The sequence below is a fragment of the Belonocnema kinseyi genome, chromosome 7, assembly GCF_010883055.1.
Source record: "Belonocnema kinseyi isolate 2016_QV_RU_SX_M_011 chromosome 7, B_treatae_v1, whole genome shotgun sequence".
In the NCBI taxonomy this organism is placed as follows: Eukaryota; Metazoa; Arthropoda; class Insecta; order Hymenoptera; family Cynipidae; genus Belonocnema; species Belonocnema kinseyi.
In genome coordinates this window covers 134,944,387-134,962,996 of record NC_046663.1, presented here as the reverse complement: position 1 = coordinate 134,962,996, position 18,610 = coordinate 134,944,387, and the positions used below count along the sequence as shown (strand labels likewise).

The 18,610-nt window shown below is 35.0% G+C and overlaps 1 protein-coding gene across 4 annotated transcripts in view; it reads right to left on the bottom strand.

The window, feature by feature from the left end:
* LOC117176247 (protein VAC14 homolog) overlaps positions 1-18,610 on the bottom strand; it is a 193,959-nt gene that overhangs the window by 61,261 nt on the left and 114,088 nt on the right. The window lies entirely within an intron of this gene.

Here is an 18,610-nt window from a genome sequence, read left to right as displayed (position 1 = left end):
TTTTCAACTTGAAACTTTTGATTCATAACATTTTTTCAATAACCATTGATAGGATCAAAAACCTAAAAATAGTTTGGTTTTTGCGCTTTAGGGTCCCATATTTGCATAACGTCATATACACATTTTCTAGACCCTAAATTGGTTGACAAAATTTATAAAAAATTGAAAAATGTAGTGATTATCGAGCATGCCGGGTAAAAACAGTGTTGTTCGTTTCAGAGTGACTCAGATTTATTCTTTAAATCTCTAGGATTTAAAATTGGTTTTTAAATTTGCATCATATCATACCCTGTATATGCAGGGTGATTTTTTTAACTTTAAACTTTCGAATATTATTATTATTACACCATCAAGCTATTTCCCTTCCGGGGTAGGCGTGACTCACTCGGTGGGGAAAGTAGTAATGTGAGGAAGGGATAGAACATTTTTAGATTGAACCAGAATTCTCGTGTTATTTATGTAAATAACACGTTCGTTCCACAACACTGCTCTGACCCAGGTTGCTGATCAATCTCTCTAGCAATCACCCCAAGTGAAGATCCTCACAAAGTCGTTATGTAAGTTTCTCCACTTGGGTTCAATAGTGTCCAAGGTCTTTTTTTCAGGCCTTATTCACTCTACTGACACTCTTTTTAATAACTACTGGTCGCAATACTTTTCTGCCCTGGCATACTTCTCTAGCTTCTTTTACGTCCATGCATTATTTCATGCAGGCTCTCGTTTTTAGGTGGCTTCTTATGTCTCTTCTAACAAGGGTCTCATTCACACATTCTAACTATTCTTTCCGCGGTCTGCCTCTGGACAAACTGCCATTTACTTTACCTTGATACACTTGTTTCATTAGTCGTTCATTTGGAATTCTTTCAACATGCCCGAACGATCTTAACCGATTTCTTTTCCGTGTGTCTATTAGCGTCTCTTCTGCACCACATTCTTTGAGAATTATTTCGTTACTCACTTTGTCCATCAGAGTTTTCCCGCATATTATGTACATGAATCTCATACCAATTGCGCTAATTTCACTCTTATCTTTTTTTTGACAAGTCCATGTATCGCTACCGTATAGTACAGTCTGTACAAATATAGAATTATTTATTACGATTTTAGTTTTATGTGATATATTTTTACTTCTGATAAAGGGCCCTACTCTACCAATAACCTTCTTACCTTCGTTTACGCGTCTATCTAATTCCTCATCTATTTTCCCGTCCCTAGTAAATAACCTACCAAGGTATAGGAATTTATTAATTTGTTCAATTCTCTCATCATTTAATAAAATATTGCATAGTGTTTTCTCACTCTTTCATTCGAACACTATAGTTTTTGTTTTAGTTGCGTTAATATTGAGGCCCGTGCTCTGCATGCTTGCATTTAGTTTATTTAACATTCTGTGTAAGTCTTCGTCTGACTCTGTCAGAACAACCTTATCATCTGCGAACACTAACTCACTTACCCTTACTGTTTCGAGATCCACAACTACTTCGTCGCAAAGAGCCACTCTTAAACACTTGTCCATGAATAATATAATTAACCATGAAAACATAACGCATCCTTGTCTAACTCCTTGAATAATAACGAAACAGTCACTCAATTTCCCATTTACCCTTACACTGGCTTTGCTACCTGTATATATTGTTTTTATAGCTTGTAGGAGTCATCCATTGACTCCATACTCTTTCATGACTTCCCAAAGTTTACTTCTATCTGCCTTGCCAAAAGCTTTTTCTAGGTCAACAAATGCGCAGAAAACTTTTTTTCCTACTCTCAATTTTTTTCTGTGATTTGTCTTAAGCTAAATATTTGATCCGCACATGGCCTTCCTGGCGGAAACCCACTTTTCACTTCCTAAATCTTTCTTCTGTTATTTTCATTACCCTATGAATAAGTATTTTTGAGCATATTTTACTAACGGTACTTAATAAGCTAATTCCTCTGTAATTATGGCAGTCGCTTTTCCCTTCCTTTCTTTTGTTTATTGGTACGATAATCCCTTCTTTCCAATCGTCTGGGACGTCTCTTATCTCGAAACATAAAGTTATCAATTCGCACAGTCTATGTGGTATGTACCCGCCACCGTGTTTAAGCATTTCAGCTTTAATACTGTCTACTCCGACAGCCTTGCCGTTTTTCAAGTTCTCAATCATATCCCTAACCTCAGTGACACAGACTTTCTCAATTGAGTTTTCTAACGAATCGTGTTCTACATCGCAGTTGTGGCGTCCTATAGCTTCATATCTGAATTGTCCCCTAAAATAGTCTCTGAAAACGTCTAGTATTTCGTCTGCATCACATAGCAGTTCCCCATTACTATTCCTAATGTTGACATATTCTGTACTTTTATTTCCCTTAATTTTTTTATAAAGCAGTTTCTTGCCTCGTTGAAAGCCGTTTCGTATTTTCTTCTCTTCTTTTGCTCTAATTTTATCTTTAATTTTCTTAATTAATCGTTTGAGTATTCCCTTTTTGTGTCTGTAATCACTTATACGTTCAAAGATTTCCTGTACGCTTCTTTCTTTGCATTTTGGGCAGCTTGAATTTCATCATTTCACCAAGCATTACTAGACATTCTTTCTACAACCGCGGTACCACACACTTCGAACGTACAGCTAACAATGGTATCCTGGAACTTTGTCCATGCGCCCTCTATATCTTTGTTTTTTATAAGCTCCTCCCATGTTTCCCTATCTATGCTTTCGATTATCTTACTTTGGAAATATATTCGCACCTCTGGTTTGTTTAGTTTCTCAATTTTTATTGTTCAGTGTTGCATTCAGAACCCCTCATGACCCTTGTGTCTTTAACTAACTCTCTGAGTCTTTCTTCCGCAACAACAAAGTCAATTATACTGTGACTATTTCCTTTATACCAGGTGTACATGTGATCATTTTATGCCTAAACCAAGTATTTGTAATAAACAGGCCCCTTTCTAAACATAGACCATTTACGGTATACATTTTTTTCTTCTATCTTATGGGGTATGAATGATACTTTTCAAATCAGATATGGATTTGGGAAAAAGTGCGATATATCTGATGATTATTTTAGAATTTGTTCATTTTTCAATCTGTTGATATATTACAAAAAGTGCATCTTCTCATAAGGTCACATGTTATTTTTAATCATTGATTTTTCGACTCTGGAGCTCTAAAAGGTTTGAAAATTTTAACTACAGTTTCAGTGCACTTTAATAAAACTGTTATCTAAATATAAAACGATTCTCATTTGGAATTCTATTACCGAGGGTAATTCCTTACTTTTTTTTATTCTGTGGAAGTCTTTCGATTCCTGCAAAATTAAAAAAAGGAGTGCATCTAAATATGCTACCGTTTTAACCCGAATTCAGTGTAAACGCCAAATTTACTGCGAAACAAGGATACATACAATTTTCTCGTGCAAAAACGAAGTCCCCAGGGTTTTTTTCAAAAGGTTCTTGGATTTTAATTTTTAAAGCATATATTTGGATGTAAAATTGTATTGCGAATATTTTCTCCTCTAAGCGAAAAGTTGTAGCTCTTCTAGCTTTTATAAAAAGGTGACTTTAAAAAAGTACTTTAATCAGTGTTTCACTTCAACTCGGGCCCTGTTCGTCAGTTTTTGGAATTTTTAAATCAAATTTTAAGGGAATGGGCTTTAGGGTGTACTTTACTTTATAGATGAACAGGAATTCAAAAACTTATTTTTCAAAAATTGCTATTAATTTCTCTCTGATGCTCAGCGTGAATCGGAATTTGTAACTTCCAGCGTTTCGTTTATCGAGGAGATTTTGAACAAGAGAAGATTTCTAGCGACAAAAATTCGGAGAAAACTGGGATAAAATTTCACATCAAAATATTTAACAGTTTATGAGTAGTATGATTTTAGTTAATGTCAGTGTTGGAGCCTTCAATTGTACTAGGCAGTCTGATAAGTCCCTGAAAAATGAAACACGGAGACGTTTTTTTGGCCAAAGTCGGTTTTATTTTACAACATACTCTCCTTTTAGGTCGATACAGCGAGGCCAACGATTTTCTAACTTTTTGATACCGTCCGAAAAGTACTTGATCGGAAGGTCTCCAAAATACGCCTCAGTTTCAGCTATGAGCTCCTCATTTGAGTAAAAACGCTTACCGGTGAGCCACCTCTTCAGGTTCGGGAACAAGTAATAGTCGCTGGGGGCCAGGTCTGCTGAATACGGTGGCTGAGGAACCAATTCCAAGCCGATTTCATGCAATTTTGCTTGTGCAACTAAGCATGAATGAACAGGCGCATTGTCGTGATGATAAAACGATTTTTTCTTCTTCAAATGCGGTCGTTTTTCGGCGATTTCGATTTTCAATCGGTGTAGTGACCTCTTTTAGGCTCCCAGATCGTTCAGCATCAACTGTGCTCGTACGGCCACAACAAAACTCGGTAAACCACTTATGTATCGTTCCAATCGACGGTGCAGAGTCCGGGTAAGACTTATCCAGCTTGGCCTTGGTCTCGGATATCGTTTTCTTGCGAAGATAGCAGTGTTTGATCGATACTCGAAACTCAAATTTTTCCATGTTAAAAAAAACTCGGAGGTTAGTCGCTTCTCAGTGCTGTAACTTGTAAATGCGTAAACATAAATGGCTGAAGTTTTGACAGGCGTCATTTGAAGGATCAAGCTCGACGAAAATGGTTCAGGTTCAAGAATTTTCAGGTACTTATCAGACTGCCTAGTACTGTAGATTCTCTCGGGCTTATCACCGCGCCACGTTCTCTCACTAGTCAGCTTTCGCTTATAAGAAGTGGGCCACATAGAAGTTTTTTTTTATAATGCAGTAAAATGAAGAATAATAATTTTTTTTAATTATATTGACTTTATTGGAAAGAACAAACCTTCTCATTATTTATGGAACACGATTTCATTCATATGGCTCCCTCGGCTAGCTTTGCAGTAGCGCATCCTGTCGACCCAATTTTTCAAGACGTTGTTGACAGTTTCGGGCTGTATCTGACGAATAGCTCGTTGAATATCAAACTTAAGGGCCTGAATCGTTTGTGGGTTGTCCCATAACATTCATCTTTTACGGTGCCTCACAAAAAGAAGTCCAACGGCGTTAAGTCGCAGCTTCCAGGCAGCCAATTGACATCACCACGACGGCTGATTACACGATTATCAAATTTGGTGTGCAAAAGATCTATCGTTTCATTGGCTGTGTGGCATGTGGCTCCATCTTGTTGAAACCAAAGGTCGTCTCTGTCCATGTTCCCAATTTCTGGCCATAAAAAGTCGGTAATCATGCCTCGGTAGCGCTCTCCATTGACCGTCACGGCATTGCCAACCTCATTCTCGAAGAAAAATGGCCCAATGATGCCACCACTCCACAATCCGCAACAAACTGTCACTCTCTGAGGATGCATTGGCTTCTCGACGATCACGCGTTGGTTTTCCAAGCCCCAGATGCGACAGTCTTACTTGTTAACATAGCCGCCAGGATGGATATGCGCCTCGTCGGAAAAAATTATTTTTCGAGCAAAATCTCCATCAATTTCGAGCTGTTCTAAGGCCCAAACTGAGAAGCGATAACGAAGCAAATGGTCCTGGAATTTTAATTCTTGAGTCAATTGGACCTTGTAATCGAATAATCCGAGGTCTTTGTGCAAAATTCTCCGCAGGCTAGTGCGATTATGTTGAGTTGTTGCAATGGACGACGAGTTGATGTTCTGGGATTAAGTCGCACACTTTCGGCTACATCATTCACATTGTCGACTGTGCGCACCGTAAGAGTACGTGGACCGTGGGTATTGTCTACGAGCATGCCCGTCTAACCAAATTTTTGCACAAATTTGGGTACAGCAGGCAACCAACGTTGTTCAAGCGTAAAACGATTCAGTTTATTCCGCGGAGATATGATACTGACTTTTTCGTAATATGGCGAGCAACAGAGAACTGTCAGTGTCGAAATAAGCTATGATTAAAAAAAACCACTAGATGGCCCACCCTGTAATATGATATTAGTTCTTTTTTTAGTGAATAACAGTTTAACGAAAGTAAGTCGAAAAGACACTCATAAATTTTGTTCAATTTTTAATTCACTTTTCCGGTTATTTTATATTTTAATGTAGGGTACTCTACTGCACATCTAATATTTATATCTGCATTCTGCTTAACTCGTAAGCGACCTTGAACCTCCGTTTCGTAAACAAACCTTTGCACACGGTCATTGCACTTTGTCCAGATCTACTTTAAAATTAAAACAGACCAGTTTATCCGTAACTTTTCAGTGGCTATTGCACATCTGATTGTAAACATTATACTGAATCAAATTTAAATATTTTTTTGCTAAATAAAAGTGATTTAATAAAAAAATGTCGATTTTTCGTTTTATATTAAATTGGAAAACATGTGGCAATCTTTTCGAGGTAGAAAGCGAAAGTGAGACGAGACCGCAATCGAAGCTGAGGATCAGAAAAAAATTAGTAACAATTTTGTTTAAATCTATTTTTGAATCCCAAATACTCTATCAATTTATTAAAACCTTAAAGCGCATTCCTAGAAAACTTCATTAAAAAAAAACTTGATTTCAGCAGAATTCCTTTAAATTCAGTAGAATTCTCTTGAATTTTGTATCATTCTCTTTAAAATTCTGTTTATTTTTCTTGAATTCAGTACAATTATTTTTAATTATGTAGAATTCTCTTTAATTCAGTAGCATTCTCTTAAGTTCGACAGAACTCTCTTCAATTCAGCAGAATTCTCTAATGCTCTCAAGATCTCTCTTGAAATTAATAGCATTCTCTTAAATAATGCAAAATTCTCCTAAATTCATTAAAAATTTGTTGAAATCAGCAGAATTATCTGGACTTCCTTAAAAATTTCTAGTAAATTAGATGATTTTCTTGACTTTTAATGATGGTTTTGTACTTAGCGAACATAATAAAATACGTCATCAAACTCCTTTGACCACGGTCCTCTGCCTAGGTAAAAATCACGGTAAAAAAAGATTAACTTGTAATTTTCCATTTATATTTGCAAAAATGAGGCAAACACACCCCTGATAAAAATGTTTTGACAGTGCCCTTGCCAAACGAATTTATTTTGATTGCATTATTTTTTAATAATTACGAAACCCATTAATTATTGTTTTCAAGTTAAAGCGTCCATTGGTCTTTTTTAAATGAAAGTTTGAAAAAACCTTGGAAACATGATGCACATGTGCGCCATTTAGGAGATGATAGTTACTTGATTAGTTAGATGATGAGTCACTAGTTAGATGATTAGTCATTACTATTAGTCATTCAGTCGTCTCTCACTGGCATACGCAAATATTAAAAATGACCAAATACTTTTTGTAGCGCATTTTTTACTGTATACATAACATGTCGATTTTCATTAAACTTTGTAAAATTTTAGCTCTTATCGTAATCATTGAAAAAGTCAATACGCAAAAAGTAGAAAAAAAAAAATTTGTCGAGTTCGTGAGGGTTGAATTTCGCACCGCCTCGGGTTGATTTTAAAAATAATTTCTAGATAAATATCAAATATGACCATATTTTAAAGTATTAGAGTTTAAATCAAATTTTAAATTGCATTTATGACTATTGGCATCACTTTAGAATGACTAATTTTAATGACAAATCATCTAACTAGGAATGGATAAGTCCTCAGTGGCGCACATATGCATTATGTTTCCAAGATATTTTTCTATAAAACTTTCATCGTAGATAGAACAATGGTCGCCTAAACTATGACGAAAATAGTACTTAAGTTTAGTAATTATTAAAAAAGAATTCAAGTAAAATAAATTCTATTGGAAAGGGCATTGTAAAAAGATTTTCATCAGGGATGTGTTCGTCTCATTTTTGCACATAGTAGAATGTTGTCTAATTTGGTTGATATTTGGAAAATATATTTTTTAATTTTTGTATCTCACTCACGTTTTAAGTTACACCTGAAAGTCACAGCCTACTTGAAAAGAGAACAAAGGGGAAATTATACGAACTAAACTTGTTCATGCACACACTCTTTTCGCTTTTACATAGGCAAACTATGCTTTTTGATATACATATGCATATATATACATATACATATGTGTGTGTTTACAGGGTGTCCTAGGAGTATTGCCATACCTTGTAATGGCGGATAGAAAAAAAATCAAATCAAAAAGCTTGTTGAAAGTGTGCGTGCGGCCCCGAAAAGCAATATCTTCAACCAGGGTAACTTTACCTTGCTTCAAACACGCAACAAAATTGCGATCAAGAATGTGTTTGTCTGTTTAAATCGGATGGTCTCAAGTTTTATCGAACTGTAAAATTACTTTTCAACAAAATAAATTCTTTTATTTAAACATGTTCGAGATTAAATATTGGCTCATCAAAATTTGATGCTATAAAAAAATTGAAATGTAGGCTACGTTATCCGAAATTTGGTAAGCGTAGCACAAGTAATTTCAGTGATCGTCTCTGATTAATGTAGAGTTCAATCAAATGTTTTGAATTCCATGAATTCATCTGAAAGCATGGAATTCTTTTCAACTATTTCCAAATTCAGCCACTTTGTTCGACGATGAACAACTGCTGAATTACGAAGCACTAGTTCTTTTTTAATTCTGCAGAATCTTGTAGAAGTAATCGTTCTCCGTCGACCAAAGTTGATGAATTCTTCTTCTTTATTCATAATGTGTCCCCTAAGGGTTTACATGACTTCCATTCCTAATAATCTTTCCGTTTAAATCTATATATTTTTGCAATATTATCCTTTCTATATATACAATTATTTACAACTATTTACAAAAAGTCTTATATCTAGTTCCTTATTTCTATTTCCTGCGATAGCGTAATTTAGGACTTCTTAGCAAGCGAGAGAGAGAGAGAGCATGAGAACGCAAACGCATCTTAGTCTACTTAAATTTTACTTTACCATTACTTACAATTTTCACGCTTCTAATCTAAGCGACTTCCGTTTCCTTTTTCTTTCTCTTTTTTATACCCCCATTTACCTTTTTCACGTGCATTCTTTCATTCTCCCTGATTCGCTCCTCTAGCACCCTCCAACTCCTTCATCCATTCTTCTCCTAATCCATCTTCCCCTAGAATCTTGACCACATTTTCTTGCCAGCTTCCTTTATCTTCCATTCCTCTCCTACATCCTTCCCATACATGCTCCCATGTTTCCTCCTCCCATTCACATATTCTACACATTCTGTTCTCTTCTTTTTCCCAGTACATCCCCTACCTTACCTCGTTGCCCAGTCTAAATCTTGCTATTCTGGTCCACCTTCTCTCTCCCCATCCCTTTTCTAAATACTTTGGCATCCCTTCCTTTTTTATCATCTTATACCATTTATTCTATTTTGATTCCTCAATCGCCCCCCATCTTTTTGTTAATTGTCTTTCCCTCTCCCTTTTTTCCAATTCTTCATAGTTTACTCCAGTCCCGTCCTCTATTTCTCTATCATTAAAGAACTCCCTCCTTTCTTCTTCCCATCTCGTTAACTCGATCGCCCTCCCTCTCCTCTCTTCTACCTCCATCAAACACTTTCTCGCGAACTCCCCTCCCTTTCCATCCCACAGCTTTGTCTCAAATTTCCATGCCCTCTTACCCGCTCTAATACTTAACTTATCCCTTTGCGCTTCTTCTCTCACCATATATCCTGGCGTCCTCCAGTCTGCCCCTAGTGTCCACCTTATATACCTTTCTTATAAGCTCTCAATATCTTTCCTTTCTTTTCATCCCCATATCTCTGCTCCATAACCTAAAACCGGCCATACCAGCGTATGAAACAACCATATTCTCCTTCTCCAATTTTTTTTAACCTTCGTCTTCCTATTCCCCATATCTGTTTCATTACCCCTGCTGCTTTTTTGATCCTTTCTCTTACATGAGCTGTATGATCTCCATTCGTCTGCAAGATATATCCCAAATATTTATACTCTTTGACTTCTTCTAACTTTATTCCTTTCCATCTCCCTGGCCATTCTTTCTTCCTTCCTCCTCCTTTTCGAAACCTAATTGTCTTTGTCTTTTCTACATTTACATTTAGCTTTTTCCTAAGTATTTCTCTAATCCTGTAATTAATCCCGCCATCCCTTCTTCATCCTCTGCCATCAACACTATGTCGTCTGCGTATGCCAGTGTATATATCTTTTTCTTCCTTATCCTAACTCCTCCCCAACCCTTTCTCCTCATTTCTTCTTCCAAGTCTGATATTAATAAATTAAATAAAAGTGGGCTCAGAGGACACCCTTGTCTCACACCTCTCACCAACCAGAAACTATCTCCTACTTGCTCTCCTACCTTTTACCCTGCTTCTTGTCTCCCTAAAAATTTCTGATACTCTCTTTATTAATCTTTCTCTTATCCCCTTCTTTACCATAACTTTGTCTATTTCGCCTCGGTCTAATGAGTCTGAAATGTTTTTTCTGAAATTTTTCTGAAATTTTCAAGAGAATTTAAAAGATTACAAAAGAATTCTAAGCAATCGAGAGATTTTTGCAGAACAGACGTATCCGCTATACAATGTACGTCTTACCATCTTGCCATTCCATTTTATAGAACGTGATCTACGTAAGGTTCAGGGGCACTAGTAAAAGGGCATGAGGGCCTATTCGAGGCCAGTTCAATCAGGTTTCTATTCTAGACAGAATCGTAGTGAATCCTTTAAATGTCAAGGTATTCGAAACTACACATCCACGTAGATAATGCTTAGAGCCCGCTAAAATGATGTGAGCGATGAAGCATTGACAAGCTGCTAAAAAGTCTTAAGATAAGAGTCACACAGAAAATGAACAACGCTCTATAACCCTTATAGCTCTTCTGACCTCTACCTGGAATAAACCGAAGGGAGAAAAGACTAGCATGATTAATCCAGACTCTATAGCGTATTGATCTGAATTTTCGTTCAATCTCCTAATGCTCCTTCATTCCTTTTCCAAAATTGAGTGGCGATCAACTCGAATAGGAAACTTTTGAAGATATTTTCATGTCGACGGTTCACGAAACTAGTATTTCATATATGCAAAAACTTTATTATTTAAAAAATTCACTTCAAGTGAAGACAGCAGATCGTTTACAAAATATGACAATTAGCAGTGCTGATTATAACGAAGCTTAGGCAACCCTAGTTAAGCGTTATGATAATGAATCAGTTCTTCTTATGGCTCATACGCGTAAGCTACTGTCTTCTTCTTCAGCTTCAAAAAGATCAGTAGAAGAAATCTCAAGTTTTCTGGATGCCACGAATAAATCCATTCGTGCATTTTTAGTATATGAGTAGACCCGTAGAGCAATTGAATGAGTGGTTCCTTAGCTTGCTGATTGATAAGTTAGATCCTCAATCTCGTGAGGTCTGGGAACCGTCCTTAGAATATAAGAGACTTCCCTACATTTAAGGAGTTATCCACTTTTTTGAAAGCGAGTTATAGATTCAGAAGATGAACTTCCAAAGGACTGCTTATCTACTTCGTCATCTGCTAAAGCCTCCACCAATCTTTCTTTCCAACAATTTACGAATCAAAATCTTTCAGTTTGGGCATTTTGTGAATTACCAAGATCACTAGAATATCAAGTCTGCCAGCGTTCACCATGCTGTAGAAAACTAGTCTCTCAGCAATCAATTGTGACTTTTCTGGGAATTTTGTTTAATAATCAAAAACGTAGAGAACAATAGAGAAAAATAGCAGCGACACTCAGTGATAGCTGTACATGCATGTCCACAGCGAGCCTGTTCACCCTCGTCAAACTTGTCAGAAGATTCCCCACAGGGTGATGAATGACACGGAACGAATGAATACCGGGCATTGTTACGATATTTCTGTCATTAAGAAAAACTGACATTATGATATCATTGATTAATTCAATTTTGATTAACAGAATTAATTTATCTATATAGTTACAATAAATTAAAAAAAATATTCAAGAAAATCGATTAATATTTGCAGTAATAACGTGGTAGTTTGTAAAAAAACGAGTCTTCTGTTTTGAATTTGTAGGCCGCACGGTTGAATATTTTTAACTCACTTTTTGCATACGTCATCTAAATTCTCCTATCTTAAAGCACGCATAGCCGATTGTTTAATAAAATCATTACATTATAGATCATACGTGCCGAAAATGCAAATACAGCTAACACTGCGTGTTATTACAACTGTTCTTCCATTTTTCATTATAAAACAAAGTATAAACATTTTCTCGAAAAAATGACTCTGCTTGCTTCAAGATATGGCTATTTAGATGAGGCATGAAAAAAATTAGACAAAAATATTCAACCGTGCGGGCTGGAAATTCAGACGCGATTGTCATTCTGATTTCCGTAATAACGACAAAATAAAATTTTCATTATTATGAGATAACTGTCTGTTACAAAAACTGTCATTATGAAACTGTGAATTCATTTAATTTTGATGTGCAGAATCAATTTATATAATTATAAATTACAATTATAAATTGTTTAACGTATGTGGAAATAATGGAAGTCTTTAGGGAATTTAGTCAGACTTGTTTAAACATCTATTAATTATTTTCACACTCGCTTCCCCCTGTAATTCGTAGGAATCGTAAAAGGTAATTTTCCTGGGAATATTTAATACATTAAAAAAAATCATTTGTTTACACACTTTGTTTCCCGTACATCGTACAAAAATACCATTTACTGCAATTGATGACAAAAACGATTCCTACGACTTACAGGGGGAAACGATTGTGAAAATAAATAATAATAGTAACGATATAGTAATTGTATACAATTGTAATAACAGTTTTTGTAACAGACCATTATCTCATAACAATGAAAGTGTCATTTTGTCGCTATTACGGATAGCAGAATGACAATCGCGTCTGAATTTTAAGCCCGCACAATTGAATATGTTTGTCTAATTTTTTGCATACCAGATCTAAATAACCATATCTTGAATCAAGCACAGTAGCACTCAGAGAACAGTAGGAATAACGTGCAGTGTTAACTATATAGGCTGTTTAATCTAGATTCACGTATAATCTAAATTATAAACTATAATGTAATGATGGAATTGAAAAAGCGGCTCTGTGTGCTTCAAGATATGAGCATGTAGATGACGTATGCAAGAAATGATTTTAAAGTATTCAACACTTCGGCCTAAAAAGTAAGCACCGAGTACTCAAATGCTAAATATCTTAAAAGAAAGTACTTTGACCATTAGTTGATTGTGTGATAAATTGCAGTAAATAATATTTTTTTACCATTTACGAGAAAAAATTGTTTAAACAAATGATTTGTTTTAAAGTGCTAGATATCCTGAAGAAAATAATCTTTCAGAATTCCTACGACTTACAGGAGCAAACCATTGTGCAAATAAATAATAATTGTTTAAACAAGTCAGGCGAAATTCCCTAAAGACGTCCATTATTCCTGCACACGCTAGACAATTTTTCTGAATCTTTGATTCATTTGTTGGTGATTATATAGATAAATTGATTTTGCACATCAAAATTAAATGAATTCACGGTTTCATAATGACAGTTTTTGTAACAGACAGTTATCTCATCTAAATAACCATATCTTGAAGCAAGCAGAGTCATTTTTTCGATAAAATGTTTACGTTTTGTTTTATAGTCGAAAATGGAAGAACAGTAGTAGTAACATGCAGTGTTAGCTGTATATGCATTTTCGACGCGTATAATCTATAATGTAATGATTTTATTAAAAAATCGGCTTTGCGTGCTTCAAGATATGAGAATTTAGATGACGTATGCAAAAAATGAGTCAAAAATATTTAACCGTGCGGCCTACAAATTCAAAACAGAATACTCGTTTTTTTTGCAAGAGAACAGAAAAGCACGCCAGAGAAACCTACAACAAATTAATGTTGGAATACTTTTCGTTGAATCACATGAGGCCCGTAAACAACCAAGATCTTCATGATGTAATCCGTAAAAAAGCATTCCGTCTGTAAAGATCAGTGTCGTATTCAATGGATCTTCACGTTCCAACTCGGGTTTATCATTGAATGATCTGATGCATTCAGTACAGGAACTTCAAAATGATATTTGATTAATTGTGACACGTTGGAGACTCTTCATGTACATTTTCACGGCAAAAAAGGTTAAAATGTTTCATCAAATAGGTGTAGATGAACTTGAATGTAACTTGCATTAAAAGGTTTCAAAAGATTTCAAGAGTGGTCAAACCCTCATTTAATACTGAGTCTTAAGCATTTTAAGATATATAAATATTTATTTTCATTTTATTTATAGGTCTTATAGTCAATGGATCAGTAGAAGACATTTTCTAATATATTACCATATGCTAAGGATTAGAGCTTAAAAGTAAAGTGCTCAATTAATTAAGAATACGTAGTTTCGACCAATACAACCCTTTTCAGAGCAACCTTACGATTATTTTGAGAACAAAAAGAAAAAATCGTTTGAGGGATTGTTGAACAAACTCAATTTTATGTTTTTTATTTTAGGTTATTTTGTATATTTTTGTAAAAATATATCAGTGGTGCTCCTTTGGTTTAAACTCTGTAGTTTGGCATCAAAAAAGTATATAAACGTTAAAAATCGTGGGAACTTGGTGACCCATTAAATTTTTTTTAAAGTTTGAAAATTTACAGTTTTTATTAGTTTTATGAATATTTCTTCTTTTTAGAGCATGCTACGTTACATTTTTTAAGACAAAAATTAAATTTAATTAAACTCCCCGCAAAAATAAAAGTGAAAATTCACCAAACAAAATTTTAGTTTTAATTTTCGTGAAATAGCACATTCCCTGTGCACTGCAGACAAAAAAGCCTCAATGTAAGTTGAAGAAGACTTATTTTCAAGAAAATTAAAAACACATTACAATATTATATTTTGCATAAGTCCGAAGTTATAGTGTGTTGAAAAATATCAACTTTTATGCAAGTTCGTTAAAAGGTAACTTTAAAAAAAAGCGAATTTCTACTGCACTTTGCGTTAGAAATTGCTCTTATAATAATAAGAGAACATAGAATCACTTATTAACCTGAAAAACTTTCATAATTTCTTAAATATATCCATGAAAATCAGTTTTCTTTTAAAAGTTTAAAGCGTGCTCGTAGTGTATTTTCCGCCAATTTTCATAAGGATAATTTATTATACTCGATTGTAGTCTCTTTTTTGGTTTTTGAATGTGGCTGTGAAAATGTTAATGTAAAATCGTTGACAGCAATATGCTGAAATATGTGCTTCAAAAAAGCGAAGAAAATGATGCTTGTACATGGAAAGCCGAACGATCGCATAGAAAATAGGTTTAGTTAAGATGCTACAGATAACCTCTTGTTGTATGCGCTAATTGTAAAAGGGAATTATACTGCGTACAAGAATCTGCGGACGACAGCCTGAAACTACTACTTTTTTCGGATATTGTACCATTAAGAAGACCCGCCAGATTGAGTAGCAATACTTTATGTGCTTGTCATGTTTGCCAAATATCAAGAAACTCACAGCCTGTACATTTATAAATTTCTCGACGCAAAATCATTTTCCCAAGCGAGAGAGCTTACTTGTCGATGTAGCGAAAGAGTGGTTGCAGTTACTGTTTTTCTTTGATTCGACGAGAAATATCACATAAATGTAATTTGACTATACGTTTAGAAGAACTGACAAATAGCATCATTCAATCGGGTCAAAAATTTTCCGAACAAGTAGTCTCATCACTGTTGAAGCGGAAAATGGATGAAGGATATGGAACGAAGAAGAAGATTCTGTCGTTGACTCAACCACGTAGAGGCCAGCCTCAACAATCCTTCCAGCGATTTTTGTTCTTTTTGGTTTTAATATAATCGTAAGGCATTACTTTAATGATTTCAGAAGAAAAAAGAAAGGTGCAGGCCCTTTTAGGCTGAAATTAATACAAGCCCACCGTGCGAATGGTTACTAATAAGATAAAAAACGTAGATTAGCTCAAAAAACTAAAAATAGTATACTGCAAGCCGAAATTCGTAAACTAAAAATTTAGTAGAAACAAAAATCAGGGATTCATAATATTAATATAATTTTAATTGTTTCAACAACTGGAAAAGAAAATAATGTATTTAGCTTTTTGTGAGAGACTGGGTCTTATTGCCTCTAAACACTTAGCTCTTGATAACAATTTCCCGATCACAATTCCTTCTGACATATCGCGAGAAACTCTAATAAAAAAATTGTAACGCATCCTTCAAGGATCCTTCAAGGGGTCCAAAAAATCGTTTTTTTGTTTATTGTCTTATTCGAACCTAAAACTCTTTAAGAATATTACCTGAAAATTTCAAGTCAAAATTGGAAATACTCTTGGAGTTCTAGCTGACACACGACGGGCATTGTAACTCAAAAACTATTCAACAACTATCCAACAACTAAAATTTTGATATATTTTTCTATACATCAATAGCTATAACTTAGACTATTATGAAGAAGATTAATAAAGATATTCTTTAATTTTTATCTTGATTTTTAACTGACAGAAATCATGCCTGCCATAAAAAAGAAGACTTTTCATGGACCGCAAGAAACAGCTTATAAAATGTTGATAAAAATTATGTCAACATTTTTTCTTGATTTTCAAGTTTTGAATTACATGTATGGAAATATCCAAACCTATTAAGTCGATCTTTGTTCATTTACCAGCCCATTAACAATCTCAAAATTCAGAAATCGAGAATGGGGGGGTACCCTTAATGCAATCTGGATTTAAGGCCAGGGGTGCCAGGGCCACTTAAGGCTTCACTTAAAGTAACTTCGGACCTAAAACTTGAAATTCATAGAAGCGAGATAACGGTTGTTGTCCGTTTTTACTTTTTTCCAAGGCGTTTGATACAGTTAACCGTAATCTACTTTTGACCAAGTTCAAACTGCTTATCCTCTCTGATATGATAGTTAAAATGTTTGAATCTTGTCTTAATAATCGTTCTATAACAGTATAAATTAGCAATGGTGAACGGTCTGATGACGGGAACAAAATAGTGTCGCTCAGAGATCCACTCCTGGGCCTACTCTATTTAATACACTACTTTCGGAAATTGTCGGAACAATCAGCGAAAATACTATTAAAAATCACTGCTGACTTTGAAACGTGACTACTCATTCCAAAATGGAGAAACTTGGTTAAAAAGTTTCAGGCGCTTTAGCAGCGCGTCTGGCCGTTTGCGGTGCTCACCGACTGAGACTTGACGCAGACAAGCTTGGACATTTATTTCCATATCTTGGGAACCCCTAATCATTTTTAAAGTTTTATTGGCTTCAATGGAAGATGACATTTCACAGATTATGTCGATTTCAATTTATTCTCTTAAAAATATTGAGTCACACTACGAGTAGAATTTAAGAAACAACATCTAAGAAATAATCAGCGACTATTGATATCGGCGTCGACATCAGTATTCATCGACTGAAACTTAAAATTTGAGGATTGGAAATTTCTAGTCGTATATCGAGAACCCATGAAGATTTTTTAAGTCCTCTTAGCTAAAGTTAAAAATAAGACTTCAAATACTGCGCGGTTAGAATTTTAGAATTTGCTGCAACTTTCCTATATAATGCCACACGTTGAAGACAATGTACAAAATTCGGGAAAGTCTCGAATTTTTTTTTAACCTCTCACGTAGTATATACTTTCTGAAATTTCATAAATATCTCTATCAGGGCTCAGTTGACGCGTAATTAAATAAACTTTTCAAGTTTTTTTAAAGTTTCTTGCACCATTTTTTAACCATTAATCACGTTTTAAAGTCAGCAGTGATTTTTAATAGTACTTTTGCTAATCGTGTCGACAATTTCCGACGGCAGTGTATTTATACCTCTAATCCCGGTAACGAACTTCGACAATATAAGTACGACATATATGCTGACGATTTTAAGTTTTACCTCTCTGGGCCTATTACCACGCTTCAAATGTTACTTCAAAATTTTCAGGCGGATATGCATCTGGTATTGCAGTGGGCCTTGATAAGTAGTTTTACCCTTAACTCTGCTAAAACTATAGATATACTCATAGCACCTGTTTCCCCCTAATCGCTCTATTACTTGGAATGAACAAGTTGCGGATATTTCGCGGAAAACCTTGAGAATCCCCTCAACAACTTAATAGGAATAAAGAATTACTTCCTACAGCAACATGTATCCTCCTAATTAAAACCTCATCCTCCCTTTATTTGACTACGGCTATGTGGCATATGACGATATTGCTGGTGAGCTGAATGCGAAGCTTGAGCGTATGCTCAATGCTTGTATTCGGTTCATCTATAACATCCTCAAAAGTGAACGTATCGCACCTAGTATAGGGAAAGAGCAAGACTTATTAACTTCGTTTAAAGAACACAATTTTCATTAGCAACCTCCTGTATAGCCTATTCAGTAACGAAGCAACACAATACCTTTCTAATCTCTTTCATTTTGTTAAAAAAGATTAACACTTTCTAAACTCCGTGAAAGAAAAAAAAACGTCTCAAAAACTCAGCCACACCGCGCTTTTTAATTGTAAAGGTTCTTTATTAATCATCGCGTTCATCTTTGGAACAATAACAATAGTAATTAGAAAAACACATTTACAATACCACTCTGGAAAACTCCTTTTCAGTTATTTATTTAACATTTCAGATACTACACTCGAAATCACGCATTGGTAACACAAAGTACTTAAGGTATAGAAATGTATGAGTGTTTGCATGAATGAATTTACTTATA